This window comes from Delphinus delphis, chromosome 1, assembly GCF_949987515.2.
Source record: "Delphinus delphis chromosome 1, mDelDel1.2, whole genome shotgun sequence".
In the NCBI taxonomy this organism is placed as follows: domain Eukaryota; kingdom Metazoa; phylum Chordata; class Mammalia; order Artiodactyla; family Delphinidae; genus Delphinus; species Delphinus delphis.
The window spans coordinates 143,458,768-143,474,310 of NC_082683.1; positions in this window are offsets into that span (position 1 = coordinate 143,458,768).

Sequence of the window (15,543 nt, forward strand, 5' to 3'; positions counted from 1 at the left end):
ATAAAGAAGATGTAGTGTGTATATACAGTGGAGTATTACTCAGCCATAGAAAAAGGATGAAATAATGTCATTTGCAGTTATATGGATGGACCTAGAGATGATCCTACTAAGTGGAGTAAGTCAGACAGAGAAAGACAAGTATTACACAATATCACTTATATGTGGAAACTAAAACATAGTGCAAAACAGAAGAGGTGAGTTTTGAGCAAGCCTTTGAGGATCGGCCAGTCAGAGATGGTCAGGCAGGGGAGTAGAGGCACGAGCCCACGAACATCTGCCTCGACCTACAGAGCTGCTCACGGCACCAGCCGCCTGCTGTTCTTGATAACTTAGGGGCTGAGCAGGTCCGAGGGGCTCCTGGGCCAGTGGTGTGCTGGACGTGGCTCGCACGGGCTTTGGAGAACCAATACTGTGCATCTCTTCTCAACCTACTTTTACGTAGCATCATGTTAGTAGCTTGAAATCCACTGTGATGGGAATGTTTACACCATAGACATCAGCAAATGCTGCAAATCTGGGAATTATTTTCCCCCTGGATTTCTGAGTGATCAGCACACTTTACCCCTGGCCCATTTCCCCCTGTGATTGAATGACAGAATAATAGAAATGATGAATGATAGAAAGGATGGAAATAGGAATGATAGAAGTAAATCACGAAACTCTAGGAGAATTCTCAACCCGGATCTGATCAAGATCTTACTTTTATTTGAAATAGTTTAGTAAACAGTTCAGGAGTTCATTTTAAAAAACATGCACTTTTGGGTACCTACCACCTGGCAGGCATTGTGCCAGCACTAGGAACCCAAAGATGAGTATGACACAGGGGTGAGGAAAAGGGACATACAAATTGTTGGCAAAGTAAACCGGCAAAGGCTTTGATGGAGTTATCTGTAGGATGCTACAGGAGCACAGGAGGAGGACTGGAGTGGATGGAGAATCAGGAAAGGTTTTCCTGAGAAAGCAGCTCTTGTTTTGATTCCTGAAAGACAACTCCACGCAGAGAAAACCTACCAGCAAAAGCAAAGGTATGTTTGAGGGCTTTCTGCTCTATGCACTCTCATTTATAAGGCTGGGAGGTAACAGGCTCTGTTTTTAGCACACAAGTAATGCATTAATACATTTTTGATGTAAAAAAAGAAAACACCTAAAATCTCTTTAGATGCTCCCAATCCCCTTTAATTCTCAGAAGGCAGTATTGTTCCTAATTGGTTATGTATCTCATAGCCTTTTACTATATTACTATATGTGTGTGTACTTATGAAATCCTTCTTTAAAATATACAAATGGGGGCTTCCCTGGTGGCGCAGTGGTTGAGAGTCCGCCTGCCGATGCAGGGGACACGGGTTCGTGCCCCGGTCCGGGAAGATCCCACATGCCGCGGAGCAGCTGGGCCCATGAGTCATGGCCGCTGAGCCTGCGTATCCGGAGCCTGTGCTCCGCAATGGGGAGAGGCCACAACAGTGAGAGGCCCGCGTACTGCAAAAAAAAAAAAAAAAAAAAAATATACAAATGGTAATACGCTGTATGCATTGATTTGCAATTTGCTTTTTTCCCACTTGAAAATATGTCTTGCAGCTCTTTTCATGCCACTACAAATAGATTTATCTCATTCTTCTTAAGTGGTGTATTATATTCCAGAGTGCTGGTATGTATTCTTGGCCATCTTTCTACTGATGAACTTTAGGTTGTTCTTAATTCTTTGTGACTACAAACAATGCCAGAATTTAGATCTGTCTAAACCTTCTTGGGCATGTATATGAGTGTTTTTCTACATAATAATTATAATTACTGGGTCATAAGGTATAAATATTTCGTATTCTAATAGGTAAATTATCTTTTTACATGACTTACCAATTTAGTCTCCCACAAGTCTATTTCCCTCAACCAGTTACCTTGATAAAGACTATTATCAAATGTGTTAATTTTTGCTAACTTGTTGGGTATAAAAATGAGATCTCACTGTTTTTCTTTTAGTTTAATAACTAATGTTATTTTTGAAAATAGAGATTTTTGCCTTGTAAAGTTCTAGTATTTAAATTATCAGAGTGCAAAATTAGCTTTTTTCTTTTGGTGTACACTTCTATGAATTTTAATGCATACAAAATTAAGACAGCCTCTTCTCATTTCTAACACCCGCCAACCATTGGTGTGTTCTCTATCTCTATAGTGTTGTCTTTTGAGAATGTTACGCAAATAGAATTATATAGTTTGTAACTTTTTAAGATTGGCTTCTTACTCAGAAGAATGCTCCTGAGATTCATGAGAGTTGTTGCATAATACCAATAATTTGTCCCTTATTATTGCTAAGTAGTATTTCACTATAAGGATGTACCAGGTTTGTTTATCCATTGACTGAATGAAGGACATTTGGGGTGTTTCTAGTTTTTGGCAAGTATGAATACAGCTACTCTAAACATTTGTGTACAGGTTCTTATGTCAATACATATTTTCATTTCTCTAGAGTAAATACCCTGTAATGGAATTTCTAGGTCAAGTAATAAGTGTGTGTTTAACTGTAAGAAATTGCCAAATTATTTTCCAGAGTAGCTGCGCCATTTTGCCTTCCTACCAGTAATGTGTGAGAGTTTCAGTTATTCTGCATCCTTACCAGCCCACTCTTTGTAATGCCAGTATTATTATAACCTTTCTAATTGATGTATCTTATGGTGGTTTAAACTTGCATTTCTCTAATAGCTAATGATGGCTAGCATCTTTTATTTGCCAACTTAATATCTTTTGGTGATGTGTCCAAAATTTTGCTCACTTTTTATTTGGGTTGTTTGTTTTTTATTGTTGAGTTTTGAGAATTCTTTATATATTATGGATATAAGTTCTCTGTTAGAATTGTGATTTGCAAATATTTCCTCCCAGTTTATAGTTTGTCTTTTCATTCTTGGAGGAAAAGTTTTTAATTTTGAAAGACTCCAACCTATAAATTTTTTTTATGGATATGCTTTTGGTGTCATGTCTAATAACTTTTTGTAATAAGGTCATGATAATCTTCTCCTATACTTTCTTCTAAAAGTTTTACATTTCACATTTAGGTCTATGATCCACTTTCAGTTAATTTTTTAATAAGGTTTGATGTATAGGGCAAGGTTTATTGTTTTGCATATGGATGGCAATTGTTTCAAAACCATTTGTTAAAAAGACTCTCCTTTCTTCATTGAGTTGCTTTTGCACCTTTGTCAAAAATTAAATGGACATATTTTTATGTGTCTATTTTTGGACTCTATTATGTTTCAATGATCTCTGCCTCTATCTCTTCACCAATACCATACTGTTTTCCTGTTTGTTTTTTATAACCATTTTTTAAAATTGAAGTATAGTTAATTTACAATGTTGTGTTAGTTTCAGGTGTTCATCAAAGTGATTCAGTTTTTTATATATATATATAGATAGATAGATAGATAGATATAGATATAGATATTGAATATAGTTCCCTATGCTATACAGTAGGTCTTTATTGTTTATCTATTTTGTATATAGTACTGTGTATCTGTTCATCCCAAACTCCTAATTTATCTCTCCTTCTGCACCCCACTATCCCCTTTGGTACCCATAAGTTTGTTTTCTATGTCTATGAGTCTATTTCTGTTTTGTAAATAAGTTCACTTGTATAATTTCTTTTAGATTCCACATATAAGTGATATCACATGATATTTGACATTTGGAATTATTTCATTCATTTTTATGGCTGAGTAATATTCCATTGTATATATGTACCACATCTTTTCATCCATTCCTCTGTTGATGGACATTTAGGTTGCTTCCACGTCCTAGCTATTGTAAATATGCTGCTATGAACACTGGAGTGCATGTATATTTTCAAATTAGAGCTTCTGTCTTTTCCAGATATATGCCCAGGAATGGGATTGCAGAATCATATGATAGCTTTATTTTTAGTTTTTTTAAGGAAACTCCATACAGTTTTCTATAGTGGCTGCACCAATTTACATTCCTACCAATAGTGTAGGAGGGTTCTCTTTCCTCCACACCCTCTCCAGCATTTATTATTTGTAGACTTAATAATGGCCATTCTGACTTGTGTGAGATGATACCTCATTGTAGTTTTGATTTGCATTTCTCTAATAATTAGCATATTTTCATGTGCCTGTTGGCCATCTGTATGTCTTCTTTGGAGAAATGTCTATTTAGATCTCCTGCCCATTTTTTGATTGGGTTGTTTGGTTTCTTTTATTATTGAGTTGTATGAGCTGTTTGTATATTTTAGAAATGAACTTATTTACAAAACAGAAACGAACTCACAGACATAGAAAACAAACTTATGATTACCAAAGCAGAAGGGGGCGGGGGATAAATCGGGAGTATGGGATTAACAGATGCACATCACCATATATAAAATAGACAAATGACAAGGATTTACTGTATAACACAGGAAACTATATTCAATGTTTTTTAACAAACTATAATGGAAAAGAATTGAAAAAATATATAGATATATACACATATATGTATAACTGAATCACTCTGCTGTACACCTAAAACTAACACAATATTGTAAATCAACTATACTTTAGAAAAAAAAAAAAACCTCCTCCAACATGCTTCCCGAGAGAGCCTAGAGCAACCAGGCACCCCTTCAACATTTATGAAATGAGCTGGGTCTGCAACTGCTCTTTCCCAGTTCCCACAACTTTTTGTACTTTACATGTATACTCACAATTGTTCTCATACGTATAGGCTCCACTTGTTTTGTTTCCATTTACCCTCATTTGTTCAACTGGATTATAAGCTCTGTCTGGATGAAGATCATTTCATGTATTTCTCTTAGATCTTTTTCTCACCTGGCACAATGCTGAGCACATAGAAAGGGTTTAGTATCAACATATAATTAGCACCAGGCCTAAGTGCCCCTCTGGAGATTGAGTCACAGGAACTCAGTGACCACATCTGGGCTGTCTGTATGCAGGCACCTCATTGGCTTGCCCAGTCTCCGGCCTCTGGGCCATATTTTGGGTTCTACCTCTGGCTCTTGCCCCATCTGTCATTAAACTCCACACCTCCATTCTGTTAGCCCCACTCACTATGCTGCTTCTTTGTTCGCAAACACTTTCTAGTTCCTACTCACTGCTTCTTCAGGGTGGGTCACACCCCTGGTGTGCCCCTCACAGCCAAGTGTGACATCCTGGACGGATGAAGGGATGAAGGAAAGATGATTGGTGAAGAAACAGAACAGCTTGCTTTCCCTTTAGATCTCACCAGACTTGCCACTAGTGGTAACTGCCACCTACGATGTCTTTGCCTTGCTCTTGCCTCTGCTTATGACTCTTACCAATGCTCCAAGGCTTGTATCCAAGCCCATCTTATGTAGTAATTTTCAACACATACTTAATGAATACCTAAGATGCCTAATAATGAGTTCCTAATAAGGAATTGCCTTTTGTAATTCTTCCAACTCTGTGTGACAGGTCATTTTTCTGAATCTCTGAAACACCTCTGGTCAACTTCTCTCATTATATTTATCATACTTTGCCTGGTCTAATCTATTTATGCATTTGCCTTTGCCATCACCCCGATTAGATGGTAAGCCCTTGAGAGTACTTTTTATACATTACTATCTTTATATTTCCGGCAGCCCTCGAAGGCAGGGTTTTGTGGCTAGTAAGGCACAGTGGGTATTTCTGATTTGACTCAACTCACTAAATTGAATTAAATGGCCAGATAAATGGATGGATGAATGAAACTATTAATACACGGTTCTGCAAGTCTCCCCACAGTACCCAGTCCATGGTTCTTCACAGAATAGACCCTCAGTCAATGCTGTTGACAGACCGATTGATGTGTCTGAAAACAAAGAGTGAAGATTCCTGGTGAGTCAGAGGTTTTTATTTGCTCAATATGTTTTAGCTTCAAATCCTAAAACAGTCATAGCCCCCGAGGTTTCAAAACCAGAATTGCAATCACCTTCTTTCTAGAGCCAGGTTGCCACAGAGACAGGCCTGGAGAAAAAAGTACTTCTGAATGGATAGGTCCAAGCGTATCTGAAGACAGAGAATTCCAAAGGCTTTCCTGGACTGCCTCTAGGCTGGGCTCTATTATTAACCTCCTCTGTGAGGCCGGGCTTCTGTCTGGCCTTGTGCGACTGAAATGGTTTTCTCCTGGGCTCATGCCATGGCTTTGTAAGCCACAAGCAATTCCTAGAAGCCAAGTCAATCAGAAAGATAAGGGAGGCCCCAGTGGTTCATGGTTGTAGAAGGCGTTTCCTTTGACATTAAGCCCGGGAAAGGACAAGCAATCCACAGCAGGCCCAAGAGAAACACAAAGCCTGGTTTGGGATGTCCAGGGGAGCACTTCCCAGCCCCAACCTTTCCCTTCTAGCAGCAAGACCCTCACCAGATTAGTGCCCACTGGGGGTTCGGGGGAGTGAATGCCCAGAGTCCTATGTGCAGCCAACCCCAGAGGTATCGCTGATATTCAGAAAGTGTCAAGGAAAGAAGCGCAGCTCGGGCCCACCAAGTCGTGAGCCGTGCACTCTGAGAGAGCTGAGGGGGCATGGAGGGGCCGGGGTGGGGGAGGGAGGGGGAGGGGAGGGGAGGGAGAGGGGAGGGGGGAGGGGGGAGGGGGGAGGGGGACAGGAGGGCAGGGAGGAGTGAGAGACAGACTACAGATGTGCAACCAAAATGGAATTCAGCCTGTATACATTTCCTGCGACAGTGTTTAAGCATGTCCTACTATACAGACTAGGGACAGGGGAGGAGGGGGTGGACACTCCAGCTCCATTCACAAAAGAAGAGGCTGTAACTTGCACCCTCAGGGATAAATGTTCTCAAGAACACAGAGCCGCAGCCTCCACAACTGCCAAAGTAAGTGGGTGCCTGTAACAGTGTGATCTCAAGGGCTCTGGGCAAATCTCCCGGCATTAAAAAAAATTAATTTTCCCATGAACCAGATAATACCTGAAATTCCATCATTGCTTTGCTTGAGGCTTAAATTTCTGTAAAAATACCAACACGTAGGGGGAGCGCTCCAAATAGTATCAATCAGTTACACCTCGGTGTCTGGAACTTTTTGGATCCTTTCCTGCAGGCAGGTTTTCTGAGGCGCAGGGATGACAGAGTCAGGGGACCCTGGGTAACTGAGAAGGGAAGAGGCTTGGAGGAGCAGAGGAGGGGGTCATAGAGCGGACACAAGTTCCTAAATGGACTGTTCCCTGCACAGTGTCACCTGGGGCCAGCCTCGCAGGTCACTGTCAGAGCCACTAATAAATCGGGCTCCAGGTTCTCCTAACCAGGGCCAGCTTCATGGGCGTAAACCTGCACAGTCCCACATGGCCCCGCACTAAGAAGGGCCCCGTGCTTTACTCAATGCTCCGCTGTCACCATCTTGATGTTCTTAAAAATGTTTAAACGGGTGGCCCCCGCATTTGTAATTTGACTGCACCTCAAAAATTCTGAGTGGGAACTGCTCCTAATTACTCCCTAGAATATCACAAAAGCCCTCTGAAGGGCACAATTCTCTCCTCATCACACGTGTATTTCCTTCAGCCTATTTTTACACATGGGGGGATATTTGAAGAAATGTCCTTAATTCCGAGCACTTTAATTCACCTCCACCAACTAAGCCTCTTTCGAGGTGACTTAGGTGTCATGTGATCCATCCTATTATTAGCACATGCCCAACCCCCAAACTCCTGCTTCCTTTGCCCTTATATACATATCTCTCTCTTAGCAGAAAAGTGGCACATGACCTCCTAGCCTCAAGAATACTTGGCACAAGTCCCTGTTTCTCAGCCGTGTCCATTGTTCTCATCCAGAATGACACTGATTCTAAGCGTCTTGCTGACATTTCTGACTTTTAGTGGGGAGTGCCATTAATCAATCGGCTGCATCTGTTTTGGAAAAATTAAATAGCTCAAGTCAAGGCAAACACAGTAAATAATCTGTCAACAATCCAGGAGAGTAGTGGGGGCGGTGAAGGCAGGGCTTTGTCTTCTCATTATTTGAAATGCATTTAATCTGCTGCTGGATCCTCCACACCCAGGCTAGGGTTACTGGAGGCAGAAAGAAGAGATCAAAAGCTCTTTAAAAATGTGGAGACCAAACCAGGGTATTAACAGTGTAAGTGGGCTATTCAACACGTGTGTCATGGAGAATGAGTTAGCCAGCAGGAGGCTCATGAAATGGCTCTTCAGAGAAAGGAGCTATAACCTTCCTTGTGGTTTAAAACTATAGAAACATACTCTCTCTAAATTCTTTGGTATGTGTGGCCTTCCTCAGAAGAGACAATAGTGGAACTGTGGGTAAATATGGTTTCTGGAGCCAGACTGACTGGGTTCCCATCTTGATACTCTCTCTTTCTAAACATTGACCTTGGGCAAGTTACTTAACCATATCACGCTTCCATTTACTTATCTATAAACTAATTACTTGTAACTATCTCCAGGTTGTTGGGGGAATAAGTAAATTAGTATTTGGTGGATTAAGACTGCTGCAAATTTTTTGACGTTCTTCCCATTGAAAGGTGGGAATCTCATTTCCCCTCCTCTTGATTCTGGGCTGATTTATTATGGCTTTGGCTAACAGAATAGGGCAGAAGTGAAATTTGCCAGTTCTGGGCCTAAACTTGTGAAGAACTGGTAGTATTCACCATCTCTGTCTGACTGGAGAAGCCCCATGCAGAGGCAGTAAGACTACAGGAGAGGAAGAGGAACACAGCCAAACCCAGCCTTCTAGCCACTCTACCAAGGCACCAAGCATGTGAGTCAAACCACCTTGGACCCCGAATACCAGCTCAACCACCAGCTGAATATCACTGAATGACCCCAGCTGACACATCTGAAACAGAAGAATCACCCAGCAGAGCCCTGCCCAATTTTCTGAACCATAAAATTGTGAGACATAGTAAAAGGATTGTTGTTTCAACGTTTTAGGTTTTAAAGTAGGTTGTTAATTAGCCACACATAAATGAAAGAATCTCTACAGCACTATACAGCATGACCTATATGCAAAAACAGAACAGTGCTTGCAACAGAGTATGCATTCAATTCACTCTTCCAAATTCTTCAGGGACATACTTGTTTTGGTAAAATTGGGTGGATTTAGTTTTATGAATATTTTAAAACACTGGAACCTGTATCTAAAACTCCACAACTTTGAGCTCACTGTAGTCAGCCAAATGTCTTATATTACTTTTTCCTCCACTATCTCTGTGCAGGTAGTTCTCGCTTCCATTTCCTAGCCCCATTCCATTTTCAAATACTTTTACTTGGCTACCTTCTATTCAGGCTTTATATCAGTGCTTCTCAAACTCAATATGTACATGGGTCGCCTGGGCATTTTGTAAAAAAGGCAGATTATGATTCAGTAGGTCTGGGACAGACCTGAAATTCTGCACTTTTTATAACCCCCTAAGTGACGCTGATGCTGCTAGCCCACAGTCCACACTTTGAGTGAGAAGGTTATAGTCTCAGCTCAGGTATTACCTCCTCCAGAAAGCCTTCCTGGTTCCTGCTCTTTCACCCCAAGGCTGAGTTAGAAGCTGTTGAAGATTCTTTTGGCTGACTGCCTAAAGACCAACTTTTATTTTCTTGAGTGCTGTCAAAGCCCCAGTTTTATTTAAGGTCTCCTCCTTCCCCCATGACTTGGTAAATTTTAATAAATCTAAATGCTGTTTTTGACATTCCCCTTCTTTTCACTGTAATTTTTTCACCAGTGGCCAGGTGACTTGGTTAGGAAATGTTAGGAGCAGCCTGCTGTTCAGGAAGAGGTACTTCTTAGAAAGTTTTTTTCACTCTTAAAAACTGATACATTAAGAAAAAAAAACCTGATACATAAGGAAGAAACAAGTCTTTATCTTTCCCTTGGTGTTAGTCTGTTGCTACTGTTGATGTCTGGAGCTACTGCAGCCATCTTGTGATCATGAGGGAAGTCTTGACAATATACTGAATGAGGATGGCAAAGTGAGAAGATGGAAAAAAAATTGAGTCTGTGTTTAGTCACTAAATGAACCAGCTCTGGGCTTTCCTAGGTTAGGATTTCTTTTTACGTAAAATGCATCTCTTTATTACTTAAACCATTTTTCGTCAAGCTTTCTGTTAAAAGTGGCTAAGGGCATCTTACTGTGGAGTCCTATGCCCTGGCTCTCTTCTACCCAGAAGCCATATATATCTCCTTATCATTGCACATCCTATATTATTCTGTGGTTACACATCTGCTTCCTCTGGTCAGGGACCTCTTGAGGTACATTATTTGCATTCCCAGCACCTGGTGTAGTGTAAACGGTATGAACTTTTAAGAACTAAAGTGAACCCAAGGGTTTTCAATTAGAGAAAAATTAAATTTTAGCCACTTCAGGTATTATCCCCTATCAAGGTTTAACCTTGAAGAACTGCCTCTTGTTGCTTTGCACTCCTTAGCCTTACCTCCCACAAATAGTAATAGTCCTGGAACACAATCTCATTTTGATACCAACCCAAATGAAATATCATTAAGAAGGTTACAGAAAGGCCACATGACTCATTCTAAGACTGAAAATAATTTTTTACAAAATCATTATAATGATGATTGTAATGCCTTGCCTTTGCATAATAATAATGGTTACCATTAGCTGAGTCCATCATATCCCAAACACTCCTCCATTCCCATAATTCCCAACTAACAGGGATAAATAACTTGCTAAAGGCCACAGGGAAAGTACATAATGATGTCAAGATTAGAACCCAGGTGTCTGGCCCCTGAGCCTGAGCTCTTCCCATTTTGCTCCCCCCAAATCCCTTTCTGAGCAATGCATACTTGTCACAGTGATTTTATGCACATGATCTCATTCAGTGCTCGCAAAGGAGCTGTGGGTATGATCAGCCACATCGTTTTGATATTATTCAAGCTGCTAACTAAATATATGTTACGCTGGGATCATTATAGAGCTTTTTTCCCCCTGTATGTTCCAGTTTATTGTTTTTAAAATCCATTTCAAATAAGAAAACACTTTTTGGAGGAGAAAAGAACCTAATGTGACTGAATTGGGAAACTTTTTTTTAGTGCTAAAGGAAAAAAAATGAAGTTGGCCCAGTTTTTCATAGTGGCATGTTGATGCAATGCCATGAATGAAATGTGGGACGAATGAATGAAATATTTCAAAGTGGAAAAATAAATCATGAGGAAGAACCAATTCCCCAAAGAAACAAGGCTGCAGATAGCAATTCCCTAATTTCCAGTCCTATGCACATTTTTCATTCTGAGAAGACCCCTCTGTCAAAACCTCTTTGATGGAGACATAGAGCTAAAGCAAGAAGAGAAATCTCATTCTTTAGAGCATCTCTTTGCTTCCATCCCAGGCTTTAGGATGCTGGAATGTCTTTGTTCTCATGGACCAGGTGGTCAGCACTCATCACAGCTACTCAATGGGTCCCTTAGAAGTGAAGACAGAGCAGGTATCGCTCGATGCCTGTGAACAAGAGAGTCAGTAGGGACGTGCTTTCATTTCTCACAAGAGCACATGAGTTTTCCCACTCAAAGCTCCCCTTAAGAACAAAATCCTCTTTTTATGGATTATCTAAAGCATAATATTTATGTTTTCTTAACTCACTCATAATAAGCTTCTAATAGTTAACTACCTGATCAACTGTTGAATGGCTGTGCTTCCAATACAATAACAAATAGCGATGGAACAATTCTAAGCACAGAGAAGGCACTCAGTACATTTTTTAAAAATTGAACAGAATGAGGTCAGGTTGACGTTCCTCCTTCCGTCTCCACATCCAGGTCAATGCTTTGCCCGTCCCCGCCTATCTTCTGGTGTCAGTTGCACACATTTGATTGATGCAGACCTGGGACCCAGCAGAATATGGTGGTTGTTCCCATCAGATGTGGTGACCCTCCTGTCAAAGAAGGGGAATGGTGCCTGATAGCCACCTTGCGTTGATTTCATGTGACACACCCTTGGGTGACCTCTGGGACAGGGCAAACTTGGTAGTATCCTGTCGTTTTGCATTAGGAGGTAGGAGCCAGGCTAGAGAAACAGGAATTGAGGAGGAGTAGTACTAGTAATAATAATGATACTGATGATAATAAAAATAATAATTACTCTATTAAGAGCTGTCTCAGTTTGTTGAGCTGCTAAAACAAAATGCCACAGATGGTGGCTTGTAAACAACAGAAGTGTCTTTCTCACAGTTCTGGAGGCTGGAAGCCCAAGATCAAGTTGACAGCATGTTGGGTTCTGGTGAGGGCCTTCTTCCGGGTCACTGACTGCTGACTGTGTCCTCACATGGTGGGAGGAGTGAGGGAGCTCTGTGGGGTCTCTTTTATAAGAGCACTAATCCCATTCACGAGGGCACCGCCATTATGACCTAATCACCGCCAAGTCTCCACCTCCAAGTACCATCACATTAGGATTTCAACATATGAATTTGGGGTTGGGGGACACAAATATTTGGATCATAACAAGGGTCTAAGATTATGCCAGACCCATCACATTGCCATTTGACAGTTTCCTGCATGGACCACTGTGTTGCCTCCCTTCTTACAGACAAGGACACTGAGGCCCACAGAGGTTACCGACATCTCGTGGCTCGAAGCTGGCAGAGCAAGGGTATGAACACAGGCCTATCTGCTTCCAGACCTATTTCTGTTCACCGTGTCCAGCTGCCACTCACAGATCTGTCCTCCTGGAGCCAAGGACTCCCAGTGGCCTCAACCTCTGGAAGTTTGAGTCCAGTTCCATCGGATATCCTGCAGTGGCTTCCCAGCCACAGGTACACACTTCCTGTCCTGGTTCCACCTATATCTGTTGCACATGCCACATATGTCCCAGAAAGATTAAGGCTCTGGATTTTATAAATTTATTTATTTATTCATTTATTTCTGGCTGTGTTGGGTCTTCGTTGCTGCACGGGGGCTTTCTCTTTGTTGTGGTTCCTGGGCTGCTCATTGCGATGGCTTCTCTTGTTGCGGAGCAGGGCTCTAGGCGCGTGGGCTTCAGTAGTTGTGGCACGTGGGCTCAGTAGTTGTGGCTCGCGGGCTCTAGAGAACAGGCTCAGTAGTTGTGGCACACGGGCTTAGTTGCTCTGCAGCACGTGGGATCTTCCCGGACAAGGGCGCGCAAACCCGTGTCCCCTGAATTGGCAGGCGGATTCTTAACCACTGCACTATCAGGAAAGTCCAAGGCTCTGGATTTTAAATTCCCTCGGGACAATTATCAGTCTGGCATCAAGGATCTCCAACGACTGCCTCACCCTCCGTCATGACCCTACCAGGCATCTGCAGTGCCCATCACCCTAGGCTTCTCATTTCTCCTCACCTCCAGGCCTTTCCCTGGCCACCCCCTGGATGGCCTCCCTCCTCGTTTCCACCAAGACCTCGATGAGAGCTGCCTGACCAGCTCAGTGTCCCCTCCACACCTCGCAGACCTTCCCTTTCCTAACTCCTGCAGTGCTCACATTCTGTCCCACTTAGCATTTGCTTACAGTCTCACATGTACTGTGCCTTAATAGCTTTCTGTTTTTAATATCCTTTTTCTGATTGGATTGTAAGCTCCTTAGAAGCTGGGACCATGCCTTGCACTTTGCTGACACTGCTTTTCCAATCCCGTCCTTACTGAACTCCAGTCTATTGCAGTGAAGAGTGGAGGGGACACCTAAAATAAAAGGATTCCTTTGAGCACCTGATCCACAAGGCACTTTGCTCACTTTGGGTGTGGAACTAGAGTTGGTCAACTAACCAGCTAATTTTTCTTAATCATTTGACCCCCCCCTACCCCAGAACAGTCACAGAGGTGGCATTCCACCCCACCCCTAATAGTCACCCCTTGCAGAGAATCAGTCTCTCCCTCCCCGGTCCCCATGGAAACAGGCAGAGCCAGGCTCAAAGGGAAGGGGCTGGATGCCTCCTCCTGGACGCAGTGTACACTCTCACAGGGACATATTCTGTCTTAGCAGCAGCTCAGTTAGCTCCCAAAGTCCCAGCCACGTCCTGCATCAAGGTCCCCAGATGGCATGCTCTCTGTGGAGCATGCGGTGATGGAGGACGCATGAGCGCCACCAAATCACGTGTCCCTCTGTCTCGACCCTTCTATAAGATGTCTTGCTCTTAACAGCCATCCTGATGGTGAAAGAAAGCCTGGGCCACATCCAGCCTGTGACTGCTGGAGGCATGTTGGCCACAGGAGGTTGCTTTGCTTTCTTCTTTCTCATCAAGGCTTCCTTTCTTCCTCTCTCAGGCTGAGTTGGAAAGCTCTCGAAAGGTAGCAGATTGCAGGCACTGAAGGCTGGTATCTTCTGTTTATCCACAGAACGAGGACATCGGCCAATGCAAGAGCCCCTGTACTGTCCCTTCCATGTGCTCTTGGCTCCAGAGCACCCGAAGCAGCCCGCCTGGGCTGTCTGAAGTTCCACCTCCCCCCATCCCCAGCCTCCCCCTCCCCCAGGCTGTTTGAGAGGGAGCTGAAGGTGTGTTCTCTGTGGCACTGGTTCTCAAATTGTAGGATCATGACCCATCGGTGGAACAAGGCAACTTACCAGGTCACAGCTAGCAATTGTTTTAATGAAATAGAATGGAATAGAACATCTCAGTGCATCGCACATAGGAATGGTACTGCTTCATTAGATTATTGCTACACACACACACACACACACACAATGATGTAAAATGCCCTTTTTCCTGTGGCTTACAATTTCAAAGGTTTGTAAGTCCTTGTTTCACAGGCTGGATGAGCCAAGTCTTGCCCTTGACCCTGGTTCTGGCACGGCGAACTTCTCAGGCAGTGTGGGATGCTTCCTCAAAGCTGACCAGGGGCTTCCCTGGTGGTGCAGTTGTTGAGAGTCCACCTGCCAATGCAGGAGACATGGGTTCGTGCCCCGGTCCGGGAAGATCTCACATGCCGCAGAGTGGCTGGGCCCGTGAGCCATGGCCGCTGAGCCTGTGCATCCGGAGCCTGTGCTCTGCAACGGGAGAGGCCACAGCAATGAGAGGCCCGCGTACCGCAAAAAAAAAAAAAAAAAAAAAGAAGCTGACCAGCCCTCTCTCCCTTCCCCTCTCCCTTCCCCATTTGGAAAAAAAAAAACTGCTAAGAGTGAGGCACAGGAACGAGAATGTAGGAGACGAAGAAATGGTTAAGAAGTGATTGCTGCCCTCCAAGAGTATAAATTGGAAACAATGCTTAAATAAGGCCAGCAGACTGGAAGAAGATACTTGAAACATCTGATAATATGGTGGAGAGGAGCTCATTCCCACGACCAAAGAGACCCTCACAGTTCTGGTTTTACCAAAAGGAGCAAAGAAGTTTTGCTGTCTCAGGTGTGGCCCTCAGAACTAGGGATGTGCTGTCAATTTGCCTCCAAATGCCTACATTTACCTTAAGCTAGGTTTTTAGCCCTCCATGGCCCACCCTCTCTAAAGCCAAACTGGTGCACAGGACTCTCAAAAGATACCCCTTTTGGCCGAAGGGAGTCTTTCCTGTTCTAGGTATCCATACTTCTATGCAATGTCTAGAAAAACTAAAATGGGGACCAGAAGACTAGACTTTACCCAGGGACTGATATATTTTGCTCCGTGACTTTGGGTGAGACCTTTCACCTCTCTGAGA